The sequence below is a fragment of the Mustela erminea genome, chromosome 6 (genome assembly GCF_009829155.1).
Source record: "Mustela erminea isolate mMusErm1 chromosome 6, mMusErm1.Pri, whole genome shotgun sequence".
Taxonomy (NCBI): Eukaryota; Metazoa; Chordata; class Mammalia; order Carnivora; family Mustelidae; genus Mustela; species Mustela erminea.
This window is the reverse complement of record NC_045619.1, coordinates 42,483,469-42,503,619: the sequence shown is the minus strand read 5'-3', so window position 1 is coordinate 42,503,619 and position 20,151 is coordinate 42,483,469. Positions and strand designations below refer to the sequence as shown.

Here is a 20,151-nt window from a genome sequence, read left to right as displayed (position 1 = left end):
GTACAGGTCTGTGAATCGCCAGGTTTACACACTTCACAGCACTCACCATAGCACATATCCTCCCCAATGTCCATATTCCCACCACCCTCTCCCTCCTCCTCCCCCCGGCAACCCTCAGTTTGTGAGATTAAGTGTCTCTTATGGTTTGTCTCCCTCCCGATCCCAGCTTGTTTCATTTATTCTTTTCCTACCCCCCTGAACCATCCACATCTCTACACTTCCTCATATCTGCACTCCACTTCCTCATATCAGGGTGATCATATGATAGTTGTCTTTCTCTGACTGACTTATTTTGCTAAGCATAACACCCTCTAGTTCCATCCACATCGTTGCAAATGACAAGATTTCATTTCTTTTGATGGCTGCATAGTATTCCATTGTGTGTGTGTGTGTGTGTGTGTGTGTGTGTATTTATATTTATATATTTATATACACACAAATACCACATCTTCTTTTTCCATTCATCTGTTAATGGACATCTAGCTTCTTTCCATAGTTTGGCTATTGTGGACATCACTGCTATAAACATAAAGGTACACATGCCCCTTCAGATCACTATGTTTGTATCTTTAGGGTAAATATCCAGTAGTGCAATTGCTGGGTCATAGGGTAGTTCTATTTTCAACTTTTTGAGGAACCTCCATGCTGTTTTCCAGAGTGGTTGCACCAGCTTGCATTCCCACCAACAGTGTAGGAGGGTTCCCCTTTCTCCCCATCCTCGCCAGAGTCTGTCATTTCCTGACTTGTTAATTTGAGCCATTCTGACTGGTGTGAGGTGATATATCTCATCATGGTTTTGATTTGTATTTCCCTGATACCGAGTGATGTGGAGCACTTTTTCATGTGTCTGTTGGCCATCTGGATGTCTTCTTTGCAGAAATGTCTGTTCATGTCCTCCGCCCATTTCTTGATTGGATTATTTGTTCTTTGGGTGTTGAGTTTGTTTAGTTCTTTATAGATTTTGGACACTAGTCCTTTATTTGATAGGTCATTTGCAAGTATCTTCTCCCATTCTGTAAGTTGTCTTTTGGTTTTGTTGATTTTCTTTGCTGTGCAAAAGCTTTTGATCTTGATGAAGTCCTAAAAGTTCATTTTTGCCCTTGCTTCCCTTGCCTTTGGCGATGTTCCTAGGAAAAAGCTGCTATGGCTGAGGTCGAAGAGGTTGCTGCCTGTGTTCTCCTCAAGGATTTTGATGGATTCCTTTCTCACATCAAGGTCTTTCATCCATTTTGAGTCTATTTTCATGTGTGGTGTAAGGAAATGATCTAGTTTCATTTTTCTGCATGTGGCTGTCCAATTTTCCCAACACCACTTGTTGAAGAGACTGTCTTTTTCCATTGGACATTCTTTCCTGCTTTGTCAAAGATTAGTTGACCATAGAGTTGAGGGTCTATTTCTGGGCTCTCTATTCCGTTCCATTGATCTATGTGTCTGTTTTTGTGCCAATACCATAATGTCTTGATGATGACAGCTTTTTAATAGAGCTTGAAGTCCGGAATTGTGATGCCACCAACTTTGGCTTTCTTTTTCAATATTCCTCTGGCTATTCAAAGTCTTTTCTGGTTCCATATAAATTTTAGGATTATCTGTTCCATTTCTTTGAAAAAATTGGATGAGATTTTGATAGGGATTGCATTAAATGTGTAGATTGCTTTAGGTAGCATAGACATTTTCACAATATTTCTTCTTCCAATCCATGAGCATGGAACACAACATTAGATTCTTAATCACTCTGTTTCTTCTGTAAAAAATTGAACTAGGTATTATATAAAATAACAAAATAACTAATGTTTTAAAAAATATATGTCCATGTATTGGGTGGAGCACTGGGTGTTATATGCAAACAATGAATCATGGAACACTACATCAAAAACTAATGATGTACTGTATGGTGACTAACACAACAAAAAAATACAAATGCAAATACAAAAAAAAAAGTCCATTTCCATTTTATCATATTACTCTCCATTTTTATATCAAAAAATTCTCACATATTATATGCTTTTATCTAGATGGCACAAATGAAGTTCAAGGGCAATATTGTTCAATAGAATTTTTTGCAATGAAGGAAATGCTCTGTGTCTGTGCTGTCTAATGTTATAGTCACATGTGACAGCCGGGCACTTAAAAGTGACTAATGCAACAGAGAAACTCAATTTTTAACTTAATTCAATTTTAATTTAACTTCAAATTTAATAGCTATGTGAGGTTAGTGGCTACAATATTGGAATAATCAAAGATAATACAGCAGGCATATCTTGATTGGTCCATCAGCTGACAGAGCCAGGTGGATGGGCACATAATGGAGGCTCTAGGCTATCTAAAGAAAAAAGCTCTAGATCAAGGAGGAGCTAGGTGACTCATTTGAGCCAAAAACCTCCCAGCAAAATATACCTAACATCTGGGATGATACTGAAGTTTCAAAGATTCTTTAAATTAAGGATTTCTAATAAATTTGGGGATGCTCTCACAGAATCCAAGCTGATAAGCTATACAATTAATTGTCTTAAAATGTGGGGGTTTTTTTCAGCACAAAAACAACAACAAAAACAACTCTAATTTCCCAGTGGTTAGATTCAGAGTAACCCAAAAATGTACTGTCTGAGAATCAATGCATGTGTCCCAATAGCTAGAATATTATAATTATTTGGGACAATATTTTGAGAAAGACATTGTGAAAATGATTCAGAAGACAACAGCAGTATGGAAAAGGGTGTGGAAAGATAGTCATATGAGAGAACACGGGATTATTAGCCAAGAAAAGAGAAAGCACAGAGCTGGTATGGGTACTGCCTTCAAGCAACTGAATGCTTGTCATACAGGAGAAGGGTCATGTTATTCTGCACTGTTCCAAAGGGCAGAACTAAGATCAAAAGGAAAAAGTTAAAAGATCAGGTGCCCCCAATGAAAGCAAGAGCAGAAAGTTGAGATGTCAAGTCTCAGAATTTGCTATTTAAAAAGCGATGTAGGCCAGTTACTATTTATGTTTAAGCAGGTTCTAGAAAATCTAAAATTCCAAAACTCAGAATTATAGTTACCATAGAGCTCATACACCTCAATGGACTTAATGAGAATTTATCATGGGATCCTTGAGAACACAAAGGTTGTTGTTAGCCATTTCTTTCTGTTCAAAAGAAAATGAGGATATTCAGTGAATATTTATATATTAGTTACCATAAAATTTAAGTTATATCTATATCTATCTGTAACTTGTCATCAAAATTTCAGTTTCTATTTAAGTACATTTCCAGAAAGGGCAAAGAACTCTTGTATTAGATTATGTGATTTAACAGTTCTAAGTTCTAAGGACTATAAATGTACAACTTTAAGACTATATTTCTATTATAAACATATTTGCTGGAATTTAGAAAAAATTCAGTGAGCTTTAGTAAAATTCTAAATTATGTTTCTATAGAAGGCAAAGTTTGCTCACCAATCTTGTGGAAATTAACTAAGACATCACTAATATATTTCTAATTAATTCAACCTATATGAAGTGCTAAGTAAAATCTCTTAGAATTAGAAACGTTACCAAGGGCAGCCTGGATGGCTCGGTTGGTTGGGTGTCTGACTCTTGATTTTGGCTCAGGTTTTGATCTCAGGGCCATGGGATGGAGTCCCTTGTCGGCTCTGTGCTCAGCTTAGAGCCTGCTTGAGATTCTCTCTTTCTTTCTGCCCCTCCTCCTGCTTGTGCTCTTTCTCTCTCTCTCTCTCTCTCAAATAAATAAATAAATAAATAAATAAAATCTTTAAAAAATGAAACATCAAAAAGCAGTCCTTTTTATAAATATTATTTTGCAAATAAGATACATATACTCTTGGGGCGCCTGTGTGGCTCAGTGGGTTGGACCTCTGCCTTTGGCTCGAGTCATGATCCCAGGGTCTTGGGATCAAACCCCATATCGGGCTCTCTGCTCAGTTGGGAGCCTGCTTCCCCCCTCTCTCTCTGTTTGCCTCTCTGCCTATTTGTGATCTCTGTCTGTCAAATGGATAAATAAAACCTTTAAAAAAAAAAGATACATAAACTCTTAACAGATTAATTTTAAGGTATAGTGCATCTCATTTTTTCCCAAAATCATATTTTTTCTCATTTCTGCCAGGAATTCTTTCTTTTCCCTTTTCTATTTATCCAATTCCCACTTATTCGTCAAGTCATGTGTAAGCCTCTTCTTGACCATGAAATCTTCCTTTGCCTCAGCCCAAGGAGATACTATGGCCATGTCTAAATTTCTCTATACTACACAGCTCTTATCATATGGTTTTCATAATACTTCTTACCGTTGTGTTTATTTTGTTTAACTATGTTGGCTCATTTATATTCTAGCATGGTGTCTTGTATAAAAGGCACATGGTATATGACGATTAATTGATTGAAAAGAACTGGAACATCCATAGTGGGAGAACCAGCCAAACTAGGAAGAAATTCTATCTCAGTTATCTTTGCTGCATAACAAATTACCCCAAAACTTAGTGGCTTAAAACAACCATTTCATTATGCTCAAAGATTCTATGTCAGGAATTTGAAAGAGCACAGTGGGGCTGGGATCTCTCCGTTCCATGGTGCCCAGGGTCTCATCTGGGAAGTCTAAGGCTGGGAGTAACTCAGTGGCTTAGGTTCAGAATCATCTGACTTGTTCAATTGCATGTCTAGGTTTGGATGGGAATGACTCAGAGCTTAAGACTGCCAACTGTAGTACCTATATATGACTTTTCCATGTGACTTGGCTTTATCACAGCCTGGCAGCTTCAGGGGAGTCAGACAGGGCTCCCAGCATAAGCTTTCCAGCCAACCAGCAGAAAGTTGTATTGCTGTTTTTAATCTGGCCTCTAAAGCACATAGTGTCACTACTACCACACTGTATTGGCAAAATGGTTAAAAGCCCACTCATATTCAAGAGGAGAAAACAGACCCCACCTTTTGATGAGAGGAATGGCACAAACACATTACTAAAAAGCAAGTGGGATGGGAAATACTGTTGCAGCCATTTGGGAAAGTATAACCACAATGCTGGTGTTTTGGTTTTTTTGTTTTGTTTTGTTATTGTTTTTTTAAAAGATTTTATTTATTTATTTATCAGAGAGAGAGAAAGAGAGCATAAGCAGGGGGAGCAGCAGGCAGAGAGAGAAGCAGGATCCTGGCTGAGAAAGGAGCCAAATGTGGAACTTGATCCCAGGATCCTGAGGTCATGACCTAACCTAAAGGCAGATGCTTAACCAACTGAGCCACCTAGGCGTCCCTAACCTACAACCTTTAAAGTCTTTGGAAAATGCAATTTCTGTGTTGGCTCTAGGCTATGAGAGACTACAGTATTTGGATTGCTCAATCTGTGACCAAGTGCTCTGGAACTAGACAGAGTCCATGCCAAGGTACAACCTGTTAATAACAACAGCAATAATAGACACCATTTATTGACACGTACTATTGAATACTTACTGAGTGCCCGACAAGCTTTATCAAATTCCATCCTCAAAACAACTTTAGGAAAAAGAGCCTACTAGTATGCCATTTTACAAACAAGAAAATTGGGACGCAATTTTGTGGGCACATGTAGCTTGCCCAAGGCCTGATATCAGCCATGCGTGTCTGACTCTGGATACCAAGTTCTTACCGCTGAAGTTGTATTGCCTCCAGATAGGAAATGACTCATCCTAAAGGGTTCAGAGCCTTTCTACCCTGCAGCTCTTTGTAAATACTTAAGTCTATCTGAGGAGTGTCACTTTTATCACTTACTCCTCCCGAAGCATATTCTATTGTTCCCCGGTTACATGTGGCTTGCACAAAACTTTCTGGAGACTCTGTAAAATCATTTCTCAGTCTGTTTCTCTAACCACAACTTGGTTGTAATTGCTTGTGGCATCTGTTTTCATCAGCTCACAGCGTCATTTCTTCCCTTGTTCCTGCCTGTAACAGCAGCATCAAGGCAGCAAGCAAGAACACATCCAGTTTTTAACCCCTAATAGTGACTTTAGTTCCTATGCTTGAATCCTATGTTAGGGCTTGTAACCTGCTCTGAAGCAAATGTCTTATTGCATGTATTTGAAAAAGGTTTACCTGAGTGCCTGGGTGATGGCTTCTCTGATTTATGGAGCAGATGAAGGTTCCTGCTGCTGCCAGTATTCTTCCCATCTAGTTAAACACAAATTGGTGAAATGTGAGATACCGCAATGTACTAATTAAAGAAAAACTGCCAAATGGTTAGAGAATAGAATTTCCATATAGATTTCCTTATAGCTATGCTTATCAATTTGTAGGAAACTAAGAACAAAGATTCTAATAGGGATCACACACATGTACAAAAAGGCCCATTTGATAAACTAATAATGGAAGGCACAACTGTGGATAAGCACATTTCTCTCCTTAGAGGCTCAAACGCAACAATGAAACTAACCAGGTACTTGAATGAAGTGATTTTTTTCCTTCTGAAAAGGAATCATGTTTCATCCCTACTTTCTAAATTCTTTTTTGTCTTGTCAGGCATCTGTCCCTTTATTGCACAAGAATAGAAAGCCACAAACTGCCTAAAGGCAGGTGGTCTAGCTTTCAAAGACACTAATACTCACCATTCAATTAGAATCTCCCAGACTGTTTAACTGGAATTGGCTTTTTTTTAGCATTAGCAGGGGGACCAAGAACGAACTTTCCTTCAGGCCAAGCACTGGGGAATAGGTATTCTGAATATCAACTTAAAAGCCAGGAAACAAGAAAAAAAAATATTTCAGGTAACAGAACTCAGCTCTATATATAGAATATAATTACTAACACCATCTTGGAGAGCTGTGGAGGAAAACACAAAGAGCTTTTGGCAAGTCCTGGTTCCTGGATAGATTTTTAAACATTCTATTCTAGGACACTATGTGGATATACCAAAGTAGAAGACGCATATCTGAAACAATGGGTGGGGAAAAAAAAGGAAAAACAACACTGTCTGTGGCAGCCACTGAACTATAGCAACCCAAGAAATGGAGGATGGATTCAATAGCAGAGATTTTTTCAGAAATTAAATGAGATTGTGTGGAGAATACTCATTTCAAGTTTCATAGATTGACGGAATTTAAGAGTTAAAAGGAATCTGAAAAGAACAGTCTGCCTAATTTTCTTATTTTGTGCTTTATTTTATTTGATAAGAGTGCACTAGGGAGGACATCTAGGAGGCTCCATTGGTTAAGTGTCTGCCTTCAGCTCAGGTCATGATCCCAGGGTCCTGGGATTAAAGCCCCACCTCAGGCTCCCTGCTCAGTGGGGAGCCTGCTTCTCCTTCTCCCTCTCTCCTTCCCCTTCTGCTCATGCTCTCGCTCTTGTGTTCTCTTTCTCTCATGCCTTCTTTCAAATTAATAAATATAATCTTTTTTAAAAAGTACACGGGGAAAATGGATAATTAATACTGTAAATAAGACTAGCTACAGGTATCCTAATTCCTAGGCTCTTATCATTCCTATCATACTTCTTACCATCTATATTTTGTAGAGTAGCTTACAGTGTTGTCATGTATGTCATTTCATTATATTTTTACATAATGTAAGATGTCAGAAAAAGCAATAGTCTATTTCAAAGATGATACATTTACCTAAATCCAATTAGGTATAGAAAGTTCAAGGTCTTAACATTAGCCACGTAGGTAACGATACCAATAAGACCAAACCTCAGGTCTCCAGCTTTCCAGTTTTATATTCTTCCTACTGATTCAGATGTCCCATGTAAACAGAAATACTGGTAATTTAGAACATTCATACGATATCTACTCTGGAGATTAAATGACTGTGCCCACTGAATATTGACTGAATATTCACAAACACTTGTTACACTAAATTCTATATAGTGATACCTTGGACCAATGTTCTTTAACAACAAATCTTTTCTTAAAGAAGTTCTGTAATAGAAAACAAAACAAAACAGGCAATGGGCATATAGCAGCAAGACTTCACAGGTGGCAAGATTTAAAACCAACTAACCAACCAACTACTTACTCAAGTTCTTTTTTGGCCTTGACTATTTTAGGAAAAGTATAGTGACCAAAGCTGAAACCTAAACTAGGGCAGGACGGGGAATAGAGCGAAAGGGTTTCTGATGGAGCAATAGGTGTAAAGGAGGGGCTGGGCGCGGGGTGGTGACAAAGAGTTTCCTGTTAGAAGAACCAAACAAAGATGGTGGGAGAAGAAACTGGGGACACAGTGGCAGAAGGTGGGACTGGACTGGAAGGCTGGGGCCACATCCACTGGGTGCTGCCAGCCCTGTCAAGACCCTGAACTCCATCTAAGGGACGGCTAGAGGACAATGAAAGGACTCAGTTGGGGAAGACGCGAATAGATGCGAATTAAGGAAAAATTACTCAGGCCAGTTAATGGGCCAGTTAGGAGGCTGTTACTCTCTTTCTGGTGAGAGATAATAAGGGCATAAAAATAGTTGTACAAAATTGTTGGACTCACGGGACACAATTTTGTGGCCTCAATTTCATACGTTGATTTTATATTACTTATCTGCTATTTTTCCTTCCTGTTGAAAATTTCAAGACACAGCCTATCAAATGCAGAGATGTTTTAGGAGCAGGAGCCTTCAGATCTACATGCTTCCTTGAATCCTGTGAGCCTTCCAGGCTCTGAAGGTGATACACTGAGGGTTGGTCTGGCTAAAACACATCACTCTCTTCCCATCCCAGACTTTACCCCAGCCTAGGCCACTGCTTTGAAATCTTTTTCCTAAATCCAACAATAGTTTTCTTCTTCAGCTCTAAATTTTCTACATGTTTTCGTGACATAGGCCTCTTTTCCATGGGACTCATTTTTTTTTAAGATTTTATTTATTTATGTATTTATTTGCCAGAGAGAGAGAGAGAGAGAGAGAGAGGGAGGTGTGGGGGGACGCGGGGGCGGGGGGAGGAAAGAGAAGACAAGACCAGGGGAGCAGCAGGCAGAAAGAGAAGCAGACTTCCTACTGAGCACGGAGCTTGATGCAGTACTCATTCCAAGGACCCTGGGATCATGACCTACGCCGAACACAGACGCTTAACGACTAAGCCACCCAGGCGCCCCAGGACTCTTATTATTTTGACCTCTGCTTTCTGTAAAGGAAGTCTGACAGAGATGAGCATTCTCCTCACTAACAAAAGAGTAAGTGATCCCAAGTTTGTTGATGCAATATATTTAAAATTGTTCTTTGCAATATGTGCACAAGTTTATCCTCTTCTCTTGGGCTCCCACATTCCCTCTGTGTCCCCTGGAGAGTCTCTACCTCTGTATCCATACAGTAACAACCCTGAGCAGCAGAGCTGGTCTCAGAGCTCACGTTGGCCTGGATACTGCAGAAGGAAGTTAAGTGTCAGGAGAATGAACTGGGAGAACCCTCAGATTCTGGGCTCTCTGCTGGTGTGCTATTTCCTAAAAATTCATCAGACTGCACATTACACACACACACACACACACACACACTTGCGCGCGCGCGCAAAAGGCGTCATACTTTAAAGATTATGAAGGTAAACTTTGCCTGATTTTAACCAAATTCATATTCTCCTACAAAAGGGCATGAAGATAGCTTTTTATTGTTTTGATTACCAGAATGGTTTTTGATAAGGTAACAATGGAAAACAACTGAAATGTTTGGGGTGCTTAACTTATGTCCTGTGGCTTATTAAAGGTTACATGGGTAAAAGCAGATTCCAATTCAGTTTGAATCTTTGATGAAGAGGAACTGAAAAGAAACTGACCTGAGTTTAAACAAGTCTCATTTGTACTAAATTTTTTGCATTCCCAAAGTGGTGTTATTTATGACTCCATTACTCTGACATTGGAAAAGGAATGTACTGAATAGAGCCATAGGGTCTTAATTCACTGCAGTGGTTGAGAGTGAAACCTCCCTGAGGAAAAAAAACCTGATATTCACACTGTCAATCATCCCACAAAGAGATAGATCCTACGACAAGAAACGAGAGCTTGAGAGAAATATGTCAGTCCCCGAGGACAAAGAGAACCTTTTTGTTTTCTAGATTAGGGACACATTTTGATGAACACTAGAGCCTGAATACTCTAACAGCTGCTCTAGTGACTGGGAAGGAATGAGCTGTCTCTGGCTACCAGATATGAAGCAAAAACTTGCTGCATTAGAAATTTCGAGAAGGATCTAGAACAGAGGCAGTGATTTGAGGTGTTTTATATAGGTTGCACTTCCCTTTTTTTTATCCTCAAACAATCCTGAAAATGCTCAAAGTCCTAAAAATCTTAAAATGATAAAACATACATTCTGACCGCTGTTTTAGAAAGGGGAATTAAGTCAAAGAATAGAGCCCACAGTTGGAGGGTACTGGTTCAATAGAGTAGTCTGCCGTTCCCAAGGCCACTATAGCATTGGCAGCAGCCATCTTCGTTGAAGAAAACCATACCCACAGAGTGATGCTCTCACAGAATTAGGGCAGCAGCAAGGACCAGCTGTGGCTAGATTCTAAACAAGTGGCATCTCAGCCTGGGCTAGGGCTGCCTGTGTCAGAGGGGCCTGCAGCTAGCTCTTGCTCCACCAGCAAGCAGGGTGAACAAACCTCATGTCTTGTGAGAATGATGAGTGAGCATGTATCATAGTTCAAGTCAGGTCTCACCCAGAGTATCACCATCAGAACACCATCCATAGGTTTGATAATTATGCAGTTTTCAGTTGTTTTTGTTCTTATTCACTACTTAATTTATATATGTGGTGTAGCATTGGTTAAAGATAGGAAGCTAGGGGTGTCTGGGTGAGTCAGTGGGTTAAGCATCTGCCTTCTGCTCAGGTCATGATCCCAGGGTCCTGGGGTCAGACCCTGTGTCAGGCTCCCTCCTCAGTGGGAAGCCTGCTTCTCCCTCTCCCACTCCCCCTTCTGTGTTCCCTCTCACTGTGTCTCTCTCTGTCAAATAAATAAATAAAATCTTTAAAAAAAAATCCTGCACTGTCCTGATGAAACCAGGACTCTGGATTATATTAAAATTATAATATTTAATAATATATTGATTTACTTTTTAAAAAATTATAATTATTTATATAATTATAGACTTATACAAGATGATGAGATGATTTTTTAAAACCTAAGGGAGTCAATGAGATAATATATTACTGTATAAGGAACTTGCGAGCCAAGAAAAGATATACCTAAGATAGTGCTATTTTAATCCAATATATTCATTTCACAAGTCCTAAGCCTAAATAGGCTAAAAGTCATGACCTAGGTATTAGAGTTAAACTACAGGAAACTTTCATGACCCTGAATTATACTAATATCTTGATGATGGATGGCAATTATCACCAAATCCATAACCATGCTTTAACCAAGGAACTAAAAATATAATTTTTAAAAGTACTTCTTAAAACTCTAACAATGTGAAATAATTAGCTCTTTTAATAAAAATCATGAAAAATAATTCTATTGTCAATAATACCCTAAGGTTTTATACCACATTTATTCATAGAAACTGTCTTGTCAATCTCAGTGGCAGAAAAGATCCCTAAGGGCATCAGAGGTGAGAAGGAAATATCTGGACTGGTGACCTGGGCTGCTCCATATCTGGAGGCCAATGGCGACGGCAGATTCTTTTTTTTTTTTTAAAGATTTTATTTTTTTATTTGGAAAAGAGAGAGAACATGAGCAGTGGGAGGAGCAGAGGAAGAAGCAGAGGGAGAGTGGCAGAGCACCAAGTTGTGCAGAGCACCAAGCCCAATGTGGGGCCATCCCCACAACTCTGATCCTGCAACTCCAAGATCACAACCTGAGCCTAAACAAAGAGTCAGCAGCTTAATCAGCTGAGCCACCTAAAAGGTGCCCTGGGGGAAGGCAGATTCTAATATAACAGACAACCAAGGCTGCAAGTTCATCCCCACTCAGACCCTTCAACATGATGGTTTACTTAAGTAGCAATAGCTGAGCATGAGAAAGTGCACTGAAGGAATAATCATCACAGTGCCCAAATGAAGATCCAAGATCTGGGTAAGCAGAGTCAATCCACAGCAGTGGACAAAAGTCCATCTGATCTGTGCAAACTAGTCACAATGGCCAGAATGGCCAGATCAGGCTTTAGTTCTCATTCTGCTTTCCACTTACAAACAGGGCCAACCCCTAAGAATTCAGTAAACTTCAGAATCCTTGGGCAATTTGGAGGAGCAGGGCAATGGCATCTCAATAAGACATCATAGGACATTTTGCAGAAGGGCAAAAGGGGCGCACTGAGTAATTAATTGGAAAAATAAGACAAGTCTTACTTGTACTCCAGGTAGATGATAATAACAGTTACAAAATTAATAACAGTTAATAACAGTTAACAAAAACCATTCTAGGTGGTATTTTATTGTGCTTAAATTCAAATTGTATGGCAATAGGCAAATGTAGACATTATAAATCATATATCTAGACAGCTTGGATATCTGATTGTAAATCAGATATCTGGATAGTTATATAATTCTAGAATGTTTGCGGGCAAATTGGAAAAAGATGAAGAGAAGAAAAGTTATGTCTGATTAAAGAAAATTAAAGGCACCAAGTGAGTAGAACAACAAAGAAAGGTGAAATAAGCTAACAATGGTGCCCAGTGAGGGAAAATCCTTCCATTGTTAGTGCAGCTTTTCTCCATAGAATTTTGTATTTACAGTAAACTTAACATAATCCCTTGTAGAGAAAAGAATGTAAGATTTGAAGACACAAAACTTGAACTCATACCCTTGCCTCACCATTGACCTTGAACATATCATTTAGCATTTTTTGTCCTGTTTTCCTTTACTAGAGGAGTAGGAACACCTTACTCACAGGGCCTATTGAAAGGAATAAATAAGATGACCATAGGAGCACGCTTGACATATATAAGACCATCAAATATGTTGTTTTTTTCCAGAAATATTTAAAATGATCTTGAAGAATACTTTTAAAGATAGAATGTATAAAAAATTAGAGAAATAACAAAGGAAATATGGAACTTGAAAAGTCTTGAAAGTAATGAGTTAACAGCCATTTAAAAGTACTCATTAGCATCTGATAACCTTTGCAGTTGGCAAAGTGCTGTTCTGAAGATTCTATTATTATATGTTATATAAGTTGCAATTAGTGAAATAGGGAAGAATGAAAACTCAATCTATCAGAAAATTGCCAGTTAGCAGGACAGGGATTAAGAATATAATTGTAATTTGAGGAGAGACATTAATAATTAAAAGGTCAAGATGGTTTACGCCTTAAGAACGCATGTAATAGGGAGTTTATAATGCAAATCATAGCTCCTATTAGCTATGTGAAAGGAAAACTTCACTTTGAAGCATGCAAATTTCTAAAAGAAAACAGGCTATCTATTTTCCCTACCTAGAAAATCCCTACCCTTCTGCTCTTTCGTCTGGTCATCACCATCACCACAAGCGACATTCAATAAATATACTCTGATCTCCAGCCCTCAAGGACAGTGAGTGTGGCAACAGACATACTTTACATGTGTGTTCTCACTACTGACACCCAGGGTGTCACCAACTTCTCCCCAGCTCTGTGCTATATGTGAAGCAGCCTTCTAAGGATGGCCACACCTATCTCCTCCAAGTGTGCTGGAGACTAGCGCCTCAACACCAGCTGGCCCTTCTGATCACAGACCACCCTTGCTTCCAGTCAATATACTGAAGTCATACTCACATAGGTTGCCAGGAAAAGGACAGACATTCTTTCCGTGAATGATGCCACTGTCCTCTTTCTGCCCAGGGACCCTTTGCTTATCCTCTCTACTGGTGGAGGTGTGTGGAGGACAGGGATGCAGTCAACACTAAAAGAGATCCCACTAGAGGAGTGCAGTAATTATGGCCAAGTCAGGTCAAGAGAAGGCATGGTTTAAAGATCTGTTTTCCTATATTTACATTATAAAATTCTGAATGGTAAATTTAACATGATGAGAAAATTAATTACTGCTCACATTTTCTTGCAACTCTGCATGAGAATTGTATTTTGTTTATCAACAATGAAACAGTATTCAACCTTTGACATTGGACATGACTACTCATGGGCAGCATGAAGAGTGATGCAGTAGCATGAATAATTGTATGCAATATTGAATCAGTAGTTCTAGAGAATTGTAGAAGCAAGAAGATCTACACTGTTTCTGTACAAATGACTCCTGGATAGTCATGACATGGTGAGTAATAAAACCATCACTGCCTTTTTTCACACAGTGGGAGATAGGAAATTCATGAGGAATTGTGGACCATTTGACAATAAAGAATACGAAGAGAGAATCTCTGGATCGGAACAGGAAAAAATGATGCTTGGACAGTATAAAAAAAACTTCATGTGTAGTAATGGGACAATATATAAATACCTAAGAATTTCTCTAAATCTTCATCAGTAAATCCCTACACTTTACATGAGCCCATACATTTTGTAATACATTTTAAAATCAAATTGTTTTTATAGACCTACAAAAATATTTTCTTAGTGTCCCAAACAACTGGTGGTGGCTTGGGGCTAGAGGATGCTCAGAGTGACAAAAATGGTGCTGAGTGAAAATTGGCCCCCACACTTGGACACAGACCCACCCATGTTCTTTGGTCAGACTTTAGCTCCCCAACAATCTGCTCAGGTATGTTCTTTTCACCAGTGGTGTTTTGGTCCTTTATTAAAATAAATCTCTGTTGGACCACCTTGTTAGCTGTCCAAGCAAGTTTTACATAGCCAAATTTGGGAAAGAAAACAAAGCTAACCACTGAGGTTAGCTTACATTGTTGACCCCCCCCCCCCTTTTTTTTTTTTCTTTCCCAAAGAAAGAAGTACAAAATGCACTGGTGATGTTGCAAAAACTTAAAGCAAAAATTTTCAAATATTTAAGTAATTACTCTGTAATCTGATATGGCAGATCAAAATAGTGTAGTAAGCATACGTCTATGTGTTGCCTGGCCACTATTATATAATTTGAAGCTAATGAGACAATATGCACTGGTGATGTTGCAAAAACTTAAAGCAAAAATTTTCAAACATTTAAGTAATTATTCTGTAATTTTTGAGTCACATGACTGGTGTGCAACAAGCACAACAAAGACCCTATTTGTCACTTCTTTCAACCTTGCAGAATGACCTCCCTTATGAGGATGAAGCCAAGTGTCAAACATGCCATCCTTGAGGGAATCAGAAGAAACCAGAGCAGTTGTGCTCATGGAGTATCCCCAAACTGATGTTTTCTTGCAGCCTATGTTGAGAGCAATATCCTTTAAGCTAAATGCAATATCCTTTAAGCTAAATGCAATAGTGTGTAATTCGTATATAAACACTGTGTTTGTCTTCATTTTCTCCTACCTTCAAATCCAGTTTTCTGTAGACCTAATTCACATTCCAAGTCTCTCCTTGCTCTGCATCACTAAATTGAGGTCCAATGGGTTACACGCATGCACACACCAAGAACAAGATTTAATTTTCACAGTCAGCACATAAGGTGTATTTTATGTCCCAACCTCATAAAAATACACACATGCAGAAATTTAACTGAACAAATGTTGGACACAGAGTAATTATCCTAATACATATGATATAATCTGATATTTTCTATTTTATTTTTAACAATAATTTTCATGAACTGATTAGATGATCTAATAATGGGCTTCATCTTGTGGTTTAAATTCATTTTGCTCTACATCCACTTTGCAGATTGTACCCTGGAATCCATCAATGCCTAATCAATGAAATTCATTACAGAATTATCTGCCCTGCAGGTCTACCACTCAGATTGCTTTCTTTCTTTATTTCTTGTGTCAAGTGAAAAAACTGTGCCAAGTATTTTACAGTTTTCTCAGTTAATCTCCGAATTCAAAAGGAAAGCATGTACCTTCACCTTTAAGTAAATCTAAGAGTAAAGGGCTTCTTTTCCCAGAAAGGTAAATATATACATTTGCACTTACAAACACATACACACACACACACACACACACACACACACACACACACACAAGCTAGGGATTAGAAAAAGGTCTGAAAGGAAAGACCCCAAATTTATAACAGTGATTTTCTTAAGAGAAAAAGATTGGTGAGAAAAAAAAAGTGAAAAGAATGAGGGACTATCACTTTTTATCTTATGTATTTATGTTTTACCTTTTATAATAGACTTGCATTATTGCTATGATTTTTAAATTAATAAAGCTATGTTTATTTTTAAAAATTTGAGAAACATGAAGATAAATGTTTTAAACTCTACATTACCACCATTGAGAGAAAATCAATACTAATAATTTGATGTATTTTCTTTTTAATCTGTTCTTCTGTGAACATACACACATAAACACCACACAGAAGACTACAAATTAGAGTGAATACAGATTTTTGTTCTTTTTCACTTAGCATTAAAATAAAGGATGTTTACCTACATAACTAAAAATTCTTCAAAAAGTTAACTTTTTATAATCGTTTATAGTTCATTAAATGAATATTTTATAAAACAGAAAAGTAGTCATTTATTATTAAAACTACTTCCAAAATTTTTAGGTAACTAAAGCAAAAATAAACAAGTAGGCCCATATCAAACTAAAAAGCTTCCACACAGGAAAAAAAAAAAAAAATCAATGAAATGAAAAGACAGCCTACTGAAAGAGAGAAAATATTTGCAAATCGTATATATCTGATACATATGTTATAACAAAATAGAGAACTCATACAACTCCATTGAGAAAAAAACAATCCAGAGGATTGTTCAGAGCAGAGGATCTGTTCAAATCCTTTCTTATTTTTCCAAAGAAGATATACAGGTGGCTAACAGGTTCTTGAAAAGATGCTCAACATCACTAGTCATCAGAGAAATGTAAATCAAAGCCACAATGAGATATTACCTCATACCTGTTAGAATGCCTATCATCAAAAAGACACGAAATAACAAGGCAAAGATGTAGAGAAAGGGGAGTCCTTATGCCCTCCTGGGAATGCCAACAGATGCAGCCACTGTGGAATACAGTATGGAGGTTCCTTAAAAAATTAAAAAATAGAACTAACTGACCTAGCAATTCTACTTCTGGGCATTTAAACAAAGAGAACAAAACAATTCTCTCAAAAAGAGATATGTATACCCATATACATTACAGCATTGTTTATAATAGTCAAGATATGGAAACAACCTAAATGTTCACTGATGGATGAATAGATAATGTCGAGGTATCTGGGTGGCTCAGTGGATTAAAGCCTTTGCCTCTCCGCTCAGCAGGGAGCCTGCTTCCCCCCCTTCTTTCTGCCTGCCTCTCTGCCTACTTGTGATCTCTCTCTCTGTGTCAAATAAATAAAATCTTAAAAAAAAAAAAGAAACTGTGATGTGAGTATGTACGTGTGTATGTATATTTGTATAATGGAATATATATGTATACTGTGTAGACACACACACACACTGGAATATTATTTAGCCATAAAAGAGAATGAAATCTTGCTACTTGTGACAACATGGGTGGACCTCGAGGGCATTATGCTATGTGAAATAAGTCAGAGAGAGAAAGACAAATACTATATTATCTCACTTATATGTGGAATCTAGAAAAAAAGGGGGGGGAAGCTCATGGATACAGAGAATATATTGGTGGTAGCCAAAGGCAGGGGGTGGGAGATGGGCAAAATGGGTGATCAAGCCAAAGGGTACAAACTTCCAGTTATAAAATAACTAAGTCATGGAGATATAATGTGTATCATGGTGACTATAGTTACTAATACTGTATCACATATATAAAAGTTGCTAAAAGAAGAGAAGTTACAAGTTCTTACCACAAGAAAGAAAACTCTGGAACTATGTATGGTGACAGATGTTCACTAGACTTATTGTGGTCACCTCTACATACAAATGTTGAATCATTATATTGTACACTTGAAAGTAATAGAATGTGGTAAAAGGAAAGATTATTTCCAGAATTTTTAATAAAACTATTTTAATAAATTATAAACTACCAAATGAAAAATAAAATTATTAAATTTCTACCACAATTCTGTATAATAGGAATTAATCCAAAGCACTTGTTTATGGTTCAAATATAAATGATAGTTTAAAAGAAGTGTGTTTTAGTATTATTAAGTATTTCTTATCCAGCCATCACATAAAACAGTTTAAAGAAATGTTTACCCCTTTAAGGCTATGATCAAAAAAATTGCAAAGTAATCAGAACCTAATGAAGTTGAATATCATTCATGTGTAAGGCTATATATAGATAAGAAAACTAGTATCTTACCATTAAATGGGGAAAAATATCTAGAATGGCCCTAGATTTAAACATAGTACACTTGAGGTATCTGTAAAAGTCTTGTAGTAATATAGAAATATACTGTAGGGGTTGTACCTGTCAAACTCAAAAGCAATGAAGTGGTTAGACTGTATATTTAGCAATAAGGCTAAAGTCAGGACTGATGAAGAAGACCAGACAAGCACAGTAAGTATGTGGAATACAGGGAGAAGACCACGGTCACGCATCAAAACCAGGACTAGATCCTTATTGACTCCAGCCTATTCAGACCTCTCTTCCTTTTAGCATTAGAGAGAATCTGTATGGTACTCTTCCTTTAAATCTGTATCACACATTTTGTATTTCTAAACATATTGTGAACTTTTCAAGGACATATACTACTTTTCTTCAATTATATATAGTATAGAGTTGGACCCTAAAGGAGCTCTCAGCTTCCATTTGCAGCAAAGACAGAGTCCATAATCCAGACCACCTTGTATAAAATGTGAATAAGATTTGCTTTAAATCACTAGACTAAATAAGATAGTGAGTAATTACCAGGCTATGATCCAGAAGAAGAGGGAAATCAAGAGAGTCAAGTCAAAATCTAGACTCACTTTTTCCCCTGGGGCACTTGCTACCACTGAAAGAGGCTGCCAAAGGACCGAGAGGCTGAGTAGTGTTCTCATCATATCCAAGGAATAGGTAGATAAAAGCTGCAGTCAAGGAGCTGCTGGACAGTACAAAGAAAGGCTTATAAATCTCATGCACTTTGGGTTAAGACTCTGGAGAGTTGTATTTTGGGAGTACAATGAACTATAAGTGGTCCTCCCTTTACAGTCAAACTTTCAATCCTTTCAATCCCAGATAAGAAATTGGGGATCCTGGATTCCAAGGGCCCAGAGGCAACCATGGAAACAGAAGTAAACCACCTCTAGAAAGAGATATTACAAAACCTTAATTCTTACAAGCAATTTTTTTTTAAGATTTGTTTACTTATTTTGGAGAGAGAGAGAGAGAAAAAAAAAAAAGCAAGAGCAGGGGGAGGGTTAGAGGGAGAGGGTAAGAAGCAGACTCCCCACTGAGTGCAGACCCCGATGAGGGGCTCCCAGAAACCTGAGCTGGATCATGACCTCAGCTATAATCAAGAGTCAGGCACTTAACCAACCAAGCCACCCAGGTGCCCCCCTACAAACAACTTTTAAGTACAATGTCTGGCTCATAATCAAAAGCATCCACACACATGACAAGACAACATCAAATACATGAGAACTACCAGAAAAAACAGACAATTTAAAAGGCCTACCTGGGCTTCAGATGTTGGTGTAATCAAACAGACTTTAATCAATAAGAGAAGAGAGAAGAACCACATGGTCCTCTCAATTGATGCAGAAAAAGCATTTGACAAAATCCAGCATCCACTCCTGACTAAAACGCTTCAAAGTATAGGGATAGAGGGAACATTCCTCAACTTTATAAAATCTATCTATGAAAAACCCACAGCAAATATCATCCTCAATGGGAAAAAAAGCTGACAGTCTTCCCTTTGAGATCAGGAACATGACAAGGATGCCCACTCTCACCACTCTTGTTCAACATAGTATTAGAAGTCCTAGCAACAGCAATCAGACAACAAAGAGAATTAAAAGGTATCCAAATTGACAATGAAGAAGTCAAACTTTCTCTCTTTGCAGATGACATGATACTTTATATGGAAAACCCAAAAGACTCCACCTCCAAACTACTAAAACTCATACAGCAATTCAGTAATGTGGCAGGATACAGAGTCAATGTACAAAAATCAGTTGCTTTCTTATACACTAACAATGAAAATACAGAAAGGAAAATTAAAGAATCAATTCCATTTACTAAAGCACCAAGAACCATAAGATACCTGGGAATAAACCTAACCAAAGAGGTAAAGGATCTGTACTTGAGGAACTACAGAACACTCATGAAAGAAACTAAAGAAGACACAAAAAGATGGAAGACCATTCCATGTTCATGGA

General features: G+C 37.9%; 1 long non-coding RNA gene across 1 annotated transcript in view; it reads right to left on the bottom strand.

Moving 5' to 3' along the window:
• Positions 1-3,049: 3,049 nt before the first annotated feature.
• Positions 3,050-20,151, bottom strand: part of LOC116593114 — a 92,048-nt gene continuing 74,946 nt past the window's right edge. The window contains exons 3-4 of the long non-coding RNA XR_004286759.1: positions 6,053-6,127; positions 3,050-3,124 (exon numbers count right to left, since the gene is read on the bottom strand). This is a non-coding gene — a long non-coding RNA (uncharacterized LOC116593114). The remainder of the gene's footprint in view (positions 3,125-6,052; positions 6,128-20,151) is intronic.